Source organism: Prionailurus viverrinus, chromosome A1, assembly GCF_022837055.1.
Source record: "Prionailurus viverrinus isolate Anna chromosome A1, UM_Priviv_1.0, whole genome shotgun sequence".
Classification (NCBI taxonomy): Eukaryota; Metazoa; Chordata; class Mammalia; order Carnivora; family Felidae; genus Prionailurus; species Prionailurus viverrinus.
In genome coordinates, this window is record NC_062561.1 from 115454269 (window position 1) to 115464111 (window position 9843).

The window sequence follows — 9843 nt, forward strand, 5'->3', positions numbered from 1 at the left end:
TCGCGACTTTCCATTGGCCCTCCGCGCCGCGGCCTACAATGAGTCCTCTGATTGGTCACGGCTGGGTTCGCGCTGCCTTGTGAGGTAGGTCCCGGGGCGGGGAAGTGGAGCCTTCCTTCCGGTCCCGCTAGCCGGGTAGAGGAAGCGGGCGGAAGCCGGTGATTCTCGCGAGGATTTACTCAGCTCCCGGCAAGCCTTGATTGGGGGTGTTTTTTAAAGGGCGAGGCGCAAGGGTCGTCGTCTTTTCAGTCCTTCCTTCGTGATTCTGATGGGCGTCTGAAGGTCTGCGACTCGCGGCCAACCGCTCAGGCTGGGACGCATGACTTGAATTGCGTCTGAGAAGTCTGAAAGAAACGCCTTAGGCTTCGTGGCTTCATAGCTGACGAAGTGCTTCTGCCGACATGCGTCACTGCTGCGCGGACTAGTGTTCAGGCTCCCAGCCCGGGTGTCCGGATTAGGAAACTTTCCCCGGGTCGACCGTGTCCCCGCCACCCGCAGGGGCAGGGAGCAGGTTCCAGCTCGTCTCAGTGCTAGGATGGGTTCATTTTGGACGTGTAACTTTATGGTGATGGGAGGAGAAAGCCGGGGTTGCGGGAGGTTGGAAACCTTGACGTATTTGATTTTGGTCTGAGCTTTTGAGAACGGAGGTGGGGAGAGTTGAAGCAAAATGGGCAAATGTATAAGTTAGAACTTTATTTTTTTTTTAATTGAGATTTTTAGTTGACTATGTCCCTCTTCACCTCAGTGGATTTATTCAAATATTCAGGCCCGAGCTGTGTGCCAGATCCAGTTTACCTGAGGATGCTGAAGTGAACCGGATAGAATAGTGCCTACCTTCGTGAAGCTTTTAGTTTCGTTGGGTTTATAACCATTTGTGATTGTACGCTTTTGTATAATAATTGTATAAATAACGTAGGTACCTCGGAATGCTGTGAGAGTGTAATAAAAGCGTGTAAAAAAAGAGCCTAATGTAGGAATGAACCCCAAAGAATGAGGAGTTTGTCGGGAGGGAGCATAACACTTTCGAGTGACTGCATAAAAGCCAATGTGCTGGAGCAAGATCAGGAATGGGGAAAGTGGCTTGAGACAGAGGGCAGATCATTTAGAGCCTTGAAAACCAGGTTTAGGAGTTTGACCTCTTTCTCTAGAGAACAGTGGGCAGCTTACAGGGTTTAGATGGGAAATGACATGAAAGTACAGTTAGGTTTTTAAGAATATGGTTCTGTTTGTATTTGAGAGAGCTGAAGTGGAAGCCTAGGGATCATTTTGGCTGCTCCAGTCATTCATGTGAGAGATAATTGTGGTTTAAACTAGGGTGATGACAGTGCAGGTAAAAGTGAATGATATATGGGGGTCAGAATGGATAGGACTGGGAGATGAATTGGATGTGGAGAAAGCAAGAATGCTTCTAGAGTATGGAAACTGAGACAGGAAAGATGAGGAGCAGGTTTTGGGGGATGATTGAAAATTTCCTCTTGGGCCTATTAAATTTGAGATTGCTTACGAGACTTGCAAGAGGTGATGTTACTCAGGCAGTTGAATTTGTGTCAGCTTTGAATCCTTTTTGCATGTTATCTCAACTTTGCCCACACCTTTTGAGAGTGGGAAACTGAACCAAAGAAATGTGAAAGGGGCTTGCTCAGAATTACACAGCTAGTGTATGGCTTCCAGAGTCCATGTTCAGTGTCCAGTGCAGTTTGTTATACAGCAGTCCCATGAGCTCTGTTTCCATAGCATGAGGACACATTTTCTACAGGACAGGTCTCTCTCCCAGCAAATTTTGAGTTCCCAGGGTGTTCTTTTGTACCATTTTGTAATTGGCCGCATATGTTCACTCATTACATAATACTGTACTTCCGTGTGCCATTCACTGTGTTTAGTAATGGACCTTCTTAAATAGTCATAAACACTGCTACGGATGAGGTGTGTACCAGGTCCCAAGCTTTTCCCCACTTCATTCCTCTTGCCCCAATCTCTACTTTCTTCACTTGGTTGCCTTGATGGACCTGACTTCATTTTTATGTTTATAGTCTTGCTACAGGTCCATGTTTCATGACTTTACAGGCTTTCTAGACCACCTCACAGGCTTGCTTTTCTGTGTGATTCATCCTGAAATAAATTGGTAACCTCTCAGAATTGCTATTTGTCAGCCTTTGAATCCTTCAGACTTGTGGTTATTGAGATATGTAACTTGTTTCTTAGAATATTCTAGTCCCAGGCAATTTAACTATAGCCCCCAAAGCTTACTTGCTTAGTTGCTGTAAATTCACAATCTCTGCATTTAGAATTACAAATATGTGTCTTAGAAGCAAATCCTGGCATTGATCTCTAGCAGAAGAGATTTGAGAATAGAACAGATTTGAGAATGGAATAGAATGCTATTATCTTCAGCAAAGAGGTGGCTTTAAAATTTTTTTTTAAGTTTATTTATTTATTTTGAGAGAGAGAATGAGCAGGGGAAGGGCAGAGAGAGAGGAGGACAGAGGATTCAAAGCAGGCTCCGTCCTGACAGCAGAGAGCCGATGTGAGGCTTTAATCATGAGATCATGACCTGAGCCGAAGTTGGAAGCTTAACCGACTGAGCCAGCCAGGCACCCTGAGAGGAAGCTTTTTAAATGCAGCCATGACCATCAGTGTTCTGGAAGAACCTCCTGCGATTAGAAGATACAGACTTTTTCAAAATATAACCTTTCTAGGCACAGGTTGTCCTTTTCTGAAAAATGAAGGATTTGTACTTGACCTCAGACTACTTCTCCAGATCTAATGTTAGATAATAAAGCTAAATATTGGGGTATAGATGACATTTCTAGTTAATGGGTAGAGGTAGGGGAGGGAAGGAGAGAGATGGATTGTTTTGATGTTGTTGAAAACACCAATAGCAACTTGACAGCACAGTGGTGTTAGGTATGTAATGAGGTAGTTGGTTGCTAAGATGGAGGCCAGTTTTTTTTTTTTTTTCCTAAGTTATTGTTTTATTTTGAGAGTGTGTGAGTAGGGGAGGGGCAGGGAGAGGGAAAGAGAATCCCAAGAAGGCTCAATACTGTCAGCATGGAGCCTGACTTGGGGCTTGATTTCTCCTTAGATCTTGCCCTGAGCAGAAACCAAGAGGCTTAAGCTTAACTGATCCATCCACATGCCCCATGGAGGCCAGTTTTAAGAGTAGCCAAGGTAGAGAAAGCAGGGAAGGAATGGCTGTGGAAAGATACTAAGGTCTGTATCCTTTGACTCTTAAGGAAGTCAGTAGGGTTGTTAAAGGAAAACCCTCTGTAGCTAGGTAGCTTTAGGGTTGAACCCTGAGTTTGCTCCTTACCTTGGGCAAGTCATTTAAATCTTGCAGAATATGTTTTTTATCTATGAAATGGGGATACTGCCTGTTTTGTAGGTCTATTGTTGGTTTAAATAATTAGTGCTGGGGCGCCTGGGTGGCTCATTCGGTTAAGCGTCCGACTTCAGCTCAGGTCATGATCTCACGTTCCTTGAGTTCGAGCCCCGCGTCCGACTCTGGGCTGATGGCTCAGAGCCTGGAGCCTGCTTCCGGTTCTGTGTCTCCCTCTCTCTCTGCCCCTCCCCCGTTCATGCTCTGTCTCTCTCTGTCTCAAAAATAAATAAACGTTTAAAAAAAAAAAAATTAGTGCAAAATGCCTAATACCATTTACAGTGCCCGTGTCAACAATGAATGTTGATTCTCTTTTAGTTTCTCCTAATTTGTTCTGTCCTCTTCCATTGTTTTCACTATCCATCTGTTGACCTGTTAGACTACTTCCGGCAGAAAATAAAGTTGAGAGCCTAAAGGTAGAGCATGTCCAAATTACAATTCTTAAGGGACTTTTTTTTCTCCTGCTGGAAAGAGGGAGACAGTAAAATGGCCTGTGGGATCTTTCCCCGTTTCAGTGGCTGGTGTGTTAATAATTGTTAGAAATTTGGAACTTTGCACAGTTGGGAGTTTAAAGTATTGGATGTTTATATGGGGAAGGTTGTGTGGGTGCCAAGGTTGTGTGTGTGTGTTGGTTTAGGGCCTAGAAATTGGGCCTTGGGCTGGTCGACCTCTGATAGTCATTGGATAATGCCTCCCTTTCCAGTCAGTGTGGACATGAGATCACAAGTATGTTGTTCCTTTGTAGCAAGATTTTTATATGATGTGTTTTTATTTTATTAAAAATTTTTTTTCTTTAATGTTTCTTTTTGAGAGAGAAAGAGAGACAGACAGACAGTGTGAGCAGGGGAGGGGCGGAGAGAGAGGGAGACACAATTCAAAGCAGGCCCCAGGCTGTAAGCTGTTAGGACACAACCCAACTCAGAGCTGGAACTCATGACCGTAAGATCGTGACCTGAGCGGAAGTCGGATGCCTAGCTGACTGAGCCGCCCAGGTGCCCCTGATTTGTTCTTACTTTAAATGGAAACTATTCAAGTTAATTTTTTCTTTCCTCTTTCTTTCTTTTTTTTTCTTTCTTTTTCTTTCTTTCTTTTTCTTTCTTTCTTTCTTTCTTTCTTTCTTTCTTTCTTCTTTTTCTTTCTTTCTTTTTATTTCCTTCCTTCCTTCCTTCCTTCCTTCCTTCCTTCCTTCCTTCCTTCTTTCCTTCCTTCCTTGAGGAGAGAGACTCCCAAGCAGGCTCTGTGCTCTCAGCACAGAGCCTCATGCGGGGGTCGACCTCACAAACTGTGAGATGAAGACTTGTAAACACAAAAACCGACTGAGCCACCCAGGTGCCCCCAGATTTTCTTTTTCTTAAAAAAAGGAAAAAAAACCTATTTCTATGCCTAAAAAAACCAATTAAAAATAGTTAAAAATAATTTCTGGGTTAGGCTGTCTTTGAAGTGCTTACAATTGCATAATGTCGGTGAACATCAGTAAAGGAATATCTACTCTGTCCTCAAGTTCTTGGATGTACTTAGGCATAATGAGTTTGAGGAAAGCAGTTCTACCCATTCCATTCTTAAATAAATGAAAAAATCTTACAGTAAGTAAAAACCAATGAAGAAAACCTAAGCCATAGTGGTGTAATATGAAACTCTTAAGATTTGTGTAAATTGATAAAAGACACAGTTGTTTAACTGTGGAGTACACTGTGTGAAAGTGGCTTGAAATGGTCAAATGCAAAGTATCATTTACTCCCCTGTGGATACAGGGGGTGCAATGTAACCTAGTGAGAGTGGGGGACTACAACTAAGGAATGACGGTTTTTTTCTATAAATGACCAAACATCTGTACATGAATTTGTAGTTTTGTTAAATTAAGCAGGCATTTACCATTATATTCTTTACCTTACAATGATTTTCAGCCTTAAGAAAAAAAATGCACATACAGGGTGCCTGGGTGGCTCAGTTAAGTGTCCGACTTCGGCTCAGGTCATGATCTCACGGTTCATGAGTTTGAGCCCTGCATCAGGCTCTCTGCTGTCAGCACGGAGCCTGCTTCAGATCCTGTCCCCCTCTTTCTGCCCCTCTACTGCTTGCATTCTCTGTGTCTCAAAAATAAGCATTAAAGGGGCGCCTGGGTGGCTCAGTCAGTTAAGCGTCCGACTTCGGCTCAGGTCATGATCTCACAGTCCATGGGTTCGAGCCCTGCATCGGGCTCTGTACTGACAGCTCAGAGCCTGGAGCCTGCTTCAGATTCTGTGTCTCCCTCTCTCTCTCTCCCTCCCCTGCTCATGCTCTGTCTCTGTCTCAAAAACATTAAAAACAATTTTTTTAAAAGCATTAAAAAAATTCAAGAGAATTCTTTCTCATTCTATTCTAGAATTTTTATTTTTTTATTTTTTAGAATCCCTTTTCCAAAGAACACTCACTAGCTGAAGTAGGTCTTCCGGTAACATGAAAGAATAGTTAGGAAGGTGAGATTGAACAATGCCCTTGGATCATTTGGGGAAAGGTAAGTGCTTAATATTTCCAGTGGTGCCTTTTTTTTTTTTTTTTTTTTTTGACTCAATAGACACTTGTAGAATAGTGAGACAGATGACAATCTTTTAGTTCAATTCCATAAATACTTACTGGATACCAATTTTCTCACACCAGGCTATGTGCTGAACAAGTTTAGATATAGTGTAGTCCTTACATTTGCAGTCTTTTTAAGGGGGAAAAAACCCCAAAGAAATGTTAAATATGTAACAGTCTAAAAAGTTGCTGTTCACAGGACAGGCAGAAATGAACAATAGATTTGAACACACTTTTATATGAGTAAGAAAGGAAATTAAAGTCTACTGGGTCTTTTTTTTTTTTTTTTTCCTTGTATGAGTACTTGTAACATCCTGGTAGACTTTTCTTTATTGAGGTGTAATTGACATATTTTCATATGTACAACATAATGATTCAATATTTGTATATATTGTGAAATGATCACCACAGTAAGTTAACATCTGTCACCATAGTGAGTAGTTACCATTTTTTTTCTTGTCATGAGAACTTTAACATTTATTTTTCTTGTGATGAGAACTTTAACATTGCTTTACGGCAACTTTCAAATATGCCATATACCATTAACTATAGTCACCATGCTGTACATTTCATCCCCAAGACTTATTTTATAATTGGAAGCTTGTAACTTTTGACCTCTAACACTTAATGTCAGCCACTCCCTCTTCTCATCCCCCCTCATTTGTCACCTCTGCCTCTAGCAACCAGCAATCTGTTGTTTATATGTATGAGGTTGGGATTTTGTTTTTATGATTCCACATGTAAGTGAGATCATACAGTATTTGCTTTTCTCTTATTTGACTTAGCATAATGCCCTTGGGAACTATCCATGTTATCACAGATGGCAAGATTTCATTCTTTTTGATGGCTATATTTTATTGTATATATGTGTGTATCTTTGTGTGCATACTCGTGCATCACTTATATTTATTCATTCATCTTGACACTTAGATTGTTTCCATAGCTTAGCTATTGTTAATAATGCTGCAGTGAACACAGGGATGCACGTATTCTTTTGAATTAAGTGTTTTCATTTTCTTTGGATAGATACCCAGAAGTGGAATTGCTAGATTGTATGGTAGTTTTGTTTTTAATTCTTTGAGGAACCTCCATACTGAAGTAGCTGCACCAACGTACATTCCTACCAACAACGCACAAAGGTTCCCATTTCTCCACATCCTTGCGAACACTTGTTATTTCTTGTCCTTTTGATAATAGCCTTTCTGCCAGGTATGAGATAATATCCCATTGTTTTTGACTTGCATTTCCCTGATAATTAGTGGTGTTGAACACCTTTTCATGTACCTGTTGGCCATCTGTCATTGGAAAAATGTTCAGATTCTCTGCCCTTTTTGGATTTTTTTTTAACTATTCAGCTGTATGAGTTTTTAATATATTTTGAATATTAATCCCTTCTCAGGTAGGTTGCCTTTTCATTTTGTTAACTTCCTTTGCTGTGCATAACCTTTTTGGTTTGATGTAGTCCCACTTGTTTTGTTTTGCTTTTGTTGACTTTGTTTTTGGTGTCAAAACCAAAAATCATCACCAAGACCAATGTCAAGGAGCTTACCACTTGTATTTTCTTCTGTTTATGGTTTCCAGTCTTACATGCAAGTTTTTAATCCATTTGTGTTGATTTTTGTGTAAGGTGTAAGATAGTGGTACGGTTTGTCTTTTGCATGTGGCTGTCCAGTTTTCCCAACACCATTTATTAAAGAGACTATTCTTGACTATGAGGGTCTTGTCAAAAGAACTTAAGAGCCAATAGGAAGAGTTTCCACAGGCCAAAAATAGAACAATTTGAGCATCATTAAGAACTACAATGAATTGAAACACAGAAGTTAAAAAAATCTATGAGCTCAACTGGGTGTTGTATGGAAACCAAATTGACAATAAATTATATTAAAACACGCACGCACACACACACACAAATCCATGAGCTCACACTGGGTGCCTGGGTGTCTCAGTCGATTGAGCATCTCTCGGTTTTGGCTCAGGTCAAGATCTCACGATTTCATGAGTTTGAGCCCTGCACTGGGCTCTGTGCTGAGCGTGCTGAGCCTGCTTGGGATTCTCTCTCTTCCCCTCCCCCACTCACACTGTCTCTGTCTCTCTCAATAAATAAAAAAAATATTAAAAATCTGTGAGCTCACAGTGACCCCTAAGAAACCTCACTGGTTTAACCTTTAATATTACAAAACCAACTCATTATAAAAGCAGTACATGAAGAATCCTTTTCTGTATGAACTGTACCTCAGGGTAACTAGGTACTTATGAGGGGAAGTTTTTCTCTACAGGGGTATTCCAAGTAAAAGGTGAAGAAAAGACAAGTAGTAATGAAATTAGAGATGTAGGCAATGATCATTAGCGGCTGCTAACATCACAAATGAGCCAAGTAGAATTATGTACCATCGGATGGATGTATATATCAACTGCTCTCATCAAGAAACTGAACTTGGGGGCATCTGGGTGGCTCAGTTAAGCATCCGATTCTTGATTTCAGCTCATCACTATCTCATGGTTTGTGAGTTTGATCCCCATGTCGGGCTCTGCTGTATTCAGTGCAGGGCCTGTTTGGGATTCTCTCTGCCCATCCCCTTCTTATGCATGCCCAAATGCTCACTCTCTCAACCCTTTTTTTTTTTAATTTATTTTAGAGTGAGAGAGCTGGGTCGGGGCATAGAGGGGGACAGAGTATTCAAAGTGGGCTCCACGATGATAGCAGCAAGACCATGATCTGAGCTTAAGTTGAATGTTGAACCCACAGAGCCACCCAGTTGCCCCAAATAAAGTTTTTTTTTTTTAAGTAAAATCTTAAAAACAGGTGGGAAAATTTGGACATCTGTTTGCTATTAAGGAAATGCTCACTTTTAAAAGTTTGTTTGAGAGAGAATATGCAGGGGGAGGGGCATATTCAGATGTTTAACCGACTGAGGCACCCCAGGAGTTGCCCTTTTTTATGTGATCGTGATATTGTTATATACTGCAAAATTATCCTTTTAGAAAACATTGAAATGTTAGAGTAAAATTCTAAGTGAAACCATCAGTGGGAAAGGCTTCATGGAGAGGGTAAATCAAGGATGTTTGAGAAATACAAAGGCATAATATGCACTGGCAAATAGCAAGGTAGACAGGGACCAGGAGGGTAGGACTTGAATTTAAGCTACACCAGGAAGGTAGAGGCAGTTGCCATTTAGGAAAGCTATGTTTCTTAATCCTTTTTTGGTCAGATTCCTTCAAAAAAAATCAGTAAATAAATGGACTTTTTTTTCCCAGAAAAATTAATAGTCTTGCATTTTATGTTTTATGGACCTCCTGAAATTGCTCATGTGGACTCCCTACTCCCCTATTGTTCCAAATTCCCACCCTCTGGGACAGGTGCTCTAAGAACCTAAGAGCTTGTGATTTAGATGGAACTTTAAAATTTTTTTAAGTAGGCTCCACATGCAGCGTGGGGCTTGAATTCAAGACCCTGAGATTGAGTGTCCCATGCTTCACCATTGAGCCAACCAGATGCCCTTGGGCGTTGCTTGTTTCCTGATCTCAGAGTTGAAGTTCATAATTATTGAATGTTGGTTCAACTGCAATGTTCTTTTTAGGGTCAAGACTTCGGTTTCCTGACCCGCTGCAGCAGAAATGGGTTGGTGATTGTGCTTTGTATTAGGTTTAACCATTTCAAATTGCTGATACTCAACTGTTGCTGACCAACTGAAATGGCTTTCAGTGGTTCTTTCTGGGATTGCTAAATTACCTTCATGCTGTACACAGATTAAGAAATGTAGGTCACCCTATAGCTTCTTCTATGTGAAGTTTTCACCCATTTTACCATCCTGATAACTAGAGGACAAAAAAGAAATACAGCCCTTATATGGAGTCAGTTGAAGTGCCTGTGAAACAGTGAAGTGCCTTTGCCTGAATCAGCGTATTTCCAA

General features: G+C 41.1%; 1 long non-coding RNA gene across 1 annotated transcript in view; it reads left to right on the plus strand.

Annotated features, from left to right (window-relative positions):
- Positions 1-3: 3 nt before the first annotated feature.
- Positions 4-9843, plus strand: part of LOC125173473 (uncharacterized) — an 84605-nt gene continuing 74765 nt past the window's right edge. The window contains exon 1 of the long non-coding RNA XR_007155046.1: positions 4-84. This is a non-coding gene — a long non-coding RNA (uncharacterized LOC125173473). The remainder of the gene's footprint in view (positions 85-9843) is intronic.